At 42.1% G+C, this 4,885-nt stretch overlaps 1 protein-coding gene across 1 annotated transcript in view; it reads right to left on the reverse strand.

The window, feature by feature from the left end:
* Positions 1-4,885, reverse strand: part of COL4A6 (collagen type IV alpha 6 chain) — a 339,968-nt gene that overhangs the window by 35,437 nt on the left and 299,646 nt on the right. The window lies entirely within an intron of this gene.

Raw genomic sequence — 4,885 nt, forward strand, 5'->3', positions numbered from 1 at the left:
GTGTTTCCCTTGACAAATATGTAGTGACCTTCCTTATCTTTCTTTATCTTTGTTGGTTTAAAGCCATTGTATCTGCTACTATAATTTCAACCCCTGCTTTTTTTGATTCAGATTTTATTATCCTGAAATGAGGCCCAGCTATCAGTAAGCCTAGTGTGCAGCCAGAGTTGAGAACCACCGACCTATACTAACCAACCAAAAGTCTGGAATCTAAGTCACTCAGAAGTTCTCTTCCCCAAAACATCTTCTCCCCTGACATTTTTACACATGAGGCAAATGCAAAATAAAATGATAATAGGGATTCATCAAAGCACCTTTAGGAGTTATCAAGGAGTCACTAGCACTATGGCCCAACCACCTATACCTACTATAGTTATGGTCTGGAAAACAAGAGTTGGTGCCAATATAGGAGATGCTGAGTTCCCCTAAGATACTGAAGGGCCTATTCCTATTTCTAGGAAATTGACAACCCCTGAAACTCTAAGAGAACACTCTGTTCTTCAGATTAGTATTTCTAACTTGTGATCCATGGACCTCCTGCATACATCACCTGTGACACTGATTTATAAGACAACTTGCTGGGCCCCATCCCAGTCCTAATCAATCAATCTCAGGAGACTAGACCTAACAATCTAATTTTTAACAGTCTCCCCTAGATGATTCTCATGTACAATGAAACTTGAAGATCACTATCCCTATTCCAGACTTTGAGGAAACTTTTTGACTTCCTGAAAATACAGAAGGGGACACATTGGAGCTGTCTCTTTTTGTAGGAGTGAGAATGGTATGGAGAAGTACACCAACTCTATAATGATTCAGGGAAGGGACAAAATTAACATCCTAGGCCCAAACTTGTAGTTTAACATTATTTCTCTCTTGAATGGTCTTCTGTGGATCTGAATAGCAGAGATCAAGCTTTCATAAATTTCTTAACTAGCTCCTACACTTAGGTAGTAACATTTTGTGACAGGGCAATGAGAAAGGAGAGGAGTAAGTTAGAATTCTGAGACTGGGTCAGGCTTCTGAAGATGGTGGACTACAGCCAGCTTTTTATAGAAGCTCCCATCCAGAAGGAGGCTTAAAGGACAGAAGTTTAGCAAGGGAGCTGATGATTTGAAGTGGAGCCAAGTGAGAAGATTGAAGAGTGCACTTCAACCTTCCTGAGGCGAAATGTGACCCCAAAAATACAATCAAAAGGTACAAAATCTACCACCAAGTAGACAGGAGTCCCCTCCCCCACAAGAGGGGCTCACAGTTTACTCCATGCAAACAAGCAAGCAGAGTTCAAACATCCTCCCACTCTATCCCACAGGAGAGATCCCCTAAAAACTGGATCTCCTACCCCTGCTGGCATGCCACAGCACCCTCCTGCCAGGCACAAAACTGTAAAACTATATAAAACTATATATATTCCGAACCTGCAACATTGAACTCCGAGGATTCCCTCACCCATCCACCCGCCCCGAGGACTGGAGGTTTGTTACCTATGGAGTCCCGATTCCTGGGCATCTCCTTGAGAGAAGTGCAGGGGGGAAGGGCTGGTGCTACTCTGTGCTGACTGTGGCACAGGAGTGAGGAGAAGAAAGTTGGCTCAGAGGAAGCCATACAACAATAGTGGCATCCTGAGCTGCGAACTGACGCCATTCCAGATAGGCAAGCCCCGTCTCTGTTGGCAACCAGAGGTTCTGGACAGCAGCCACAGGCAGAACGGACTTGGTAACTTTCTAAGTAAAGAGACCATTAGCACCAGCCCTCAGGGGAGTATAGCTGAGACAAAGGCAGTGGGTGGGCAGAAGCTAGAATTGACATCTGAGTGTAAACTCTAATAGCTTGCTGCCCAGAGCTGAGTTCCTCACCAGCTCTAGCAGCCTTTGACTTGCAGAAGAATTTAGATGGGACAGAAGGTGTGAGGCTGGAACGGCAAGAGCTTCCAAAGCCTAAATTCTTCCCCTGCCGGACTGGACTCAGATTTCCCAATGAGCATCTCGCCCTCAGGGGAATGTTGAGATAAAGGCAGTGGGCGGGCAGAGGTGGGGATTAACACCTGAGTGTGAACTCTAATTGCTGCCTAGGGTTGAGTTCCTCATCAGCTCTAGCAGCCTCTGACTTGCAGAGGAATCTAGCCGGGACAGAAGGTGAGGGGCTGGAATTGAGAGAACTTTCACAGCCTAATTTAAACATGCAAGGCTCCCCTGATGGATGTAGATTTCTGGGGGATTTTGGCAGTCATAAACCCTGGGAGCAGTTGCCTACTGGAGTGAATAGGGTCACAGATATGGGGGATTACGAGTGACTGGGTGTAAGGTGGGGAAGGAAGTATTAACCTTCCCAGACTAACCCATTTGCTGGGTGGGTCCATTTGCCCTCATGGAGCACTGGAGCAAGTTATATCTGAGCTGCGAGCAGATTCCTCTTATCTAGCTGCCAGAGACATTTGAACTCTTCCACCCGAAACTGGTGCTGACTGGGACAACTGATTTGGACCCCTTAAACTGGGCAGACTGGGCAGACCACCCAGGGACTATACAAAGGGGCACCCTGGGTGTATGGTTGAGGGAAGGTTTGATTTTCCTTGCCCAATTGTTGTTTGTGGGGGGCAAGGTGACTTAATTGCTGTTATTTCTCCACAGCAGAGACTTCAACCAAGAATAACTGAATCACTAGGGTAGGACAGAGACCAGCTGAAAATAAGACAGAGCCACTTAGGCCCACCACACAAAATAGGTCTCCAGTCTCTCAGTCTGTAACACCGTATGGGTCCTTGACAAACCCCAAGGAGAAAAGTGAAACAGGGTAAAATAATCATGGGGTGGAATCAGCAGAAAAGCTCTGGTAATATGAATAACCAGGGTAGATCAAAGCCCCCCCCCCCCCAAGAAAGGATGTGGCAGACAAAACTGAAGATTCCATTTATAAACAAATGGCTGAGATGTCAGAAATTGAATTTGTAATCTGGATTGCAAATAAGATAAACAGAATAGAGGCAAAGATAGAACTAGAAATTCAAGGAGCATTCCAAAAGTTCACTCAAGAATTCAACAAATTCAAAGACAAAACCACCAAAGATTTTGAAACATTAAGGCAAGAGATTGCAGCCCTCAAAGATCTGAAAAATACGGTAGAATCTCTTGGTAACAGTACAGGAGGCAGAAGAAAGGTTCTCAGATGTAGAAGACAAAGCTTCTGAATATGTCCAAAGAGAATTAGAAATGGAAAGCAAAAACTGATCATTCTCTCACAGAGCTCTGGAATAATTCGAAGAAAACTAATATTCACCTCATAGGAATCCTGGAAGGCCATGAAGTTGCTTTGCAAAACACAGAGGCTCTTCTTTATGAAATTATGAAAGAGAACATTCCAGATATGTCAAGAGATCCTGAAATTCAGACTGCAGACAGCTTCAGAACCCCAGCATGACTTAACTCAAATAAGACATCCCCCAGACACATCATAATTAACATCACTAAAGTTAATATGAAAGAGAAAATCTTGAAAGCAACAAGACGTAAGAAAACCATAACCTACAAGGGGAAGAATATTAGAATAACTGCAGATCTCTCTGCTAAAACCTTTCAGGCAAGAAGAGGGTGGTCATTGACATTTAATCTCTTAAAATAAAATAACTTTCAGCCCAAGATCCTGTATCCAGCTAAACTGAATTTCATTTATGATGGAGAAATTAAATACTTTAATGACATCCATGTGTTGAAGAAATTTGCCATAACCAAACCAGCTCTCCAGGCTATTCTCAGACCTATTCTCCATAAGAACCAGTGCAATCCTCCACCACAAAAGTACACTAACTCAGAAACTATTGATCAAACTCCAACTTCTACAGTGGCAAAAAGGTTAAAAACATCCACTAGACTTTCAAACAACTCAATCCCTAAAATTTTATCAGGCTTATCAATAATTTCAATCAATGTGAATGGCTTAAATTGTCCTCTAAAGAGGCACAGATTGGCTGATTGGATATAGAAACTCAGACCAGACATCTGTTGTATACAAGAATCTCCTCTTACCTTAAAAGACAAATATAGATTCAGGGTGAAGGGATGGTCATCTATATTCCAGGCTAATGGAAAGCAGAAAAAAGCTGGTGTTCCAATTTTATTCATAGATACAATAGGTTTTAAACCAACAAAAGTAACCAAAGATAAAGATGGCCACTTTATATTTGTTAAGGGCAATACTCAATATGACAAGACCTCAATTATGAATATCTATGCACCCAACCAGAATGCACCTCAATTTATAAAAGAGACTCTATCTGCCATGAGAAACTTGATTTCCCCCAGCTACATCATAGTTGGAGATTTTAACACTCCTTTGACAGTGTTGGATAGATCCTCTAATAAGAAGCTTAGCAAAGAAATCTTAGATTTAAATTAACTATTCAACTTTTCGACCTAACAGACATCTACAGAACTTTTCATCCTAACAAAGCTGAATACACATTTTTCTCATCAGTACATGAAACATACTCCAAAATCAATCACATCTTTGGCCACAAATCTAACCTCAGCAAATTTAAAAAAATAGAAATTATTCCATGCATCCTCACGGACCATCATGGAATAAAAGTTGAACTCAGCAACAACAGGGATCTGCAGACTCGTACAAAAACGTGGAAGCTAAATAACCTTAGGCTGAATGATAGATGTGTCAGAGATGAGATCAAGAAGGAAATTACCAAATTTTTAGAACAAAATGACAATGAAGATACGAGTTATCAGAACCTCTGGGATACCACAAAGGCAGTCCTAAGAGAGAAATTTATAGCATTGCAAGCCTTCCTCAAGAGAATGGAAAGAGAGGAAGTTAACAACTTAATGGGACATCTCAAGCAGCTGGAAGAGGAAGAACATTCCAATCCCAAATCCAG

This window comes from Otolemur garnettii, unplaced genomic scaffold (assembly GCF_000181295.1).
Source record: "Otolemur garnettii isolate 467f Iridium unplaced genomic scaffold, OtoGar3 scaffold00155, whole genome shotgun sequence".
NCBI lineage: Eukaryota > Metazoa > Chordata > Mammalia > Primates > Galagidae > Otolemur > Otolemur garnettii.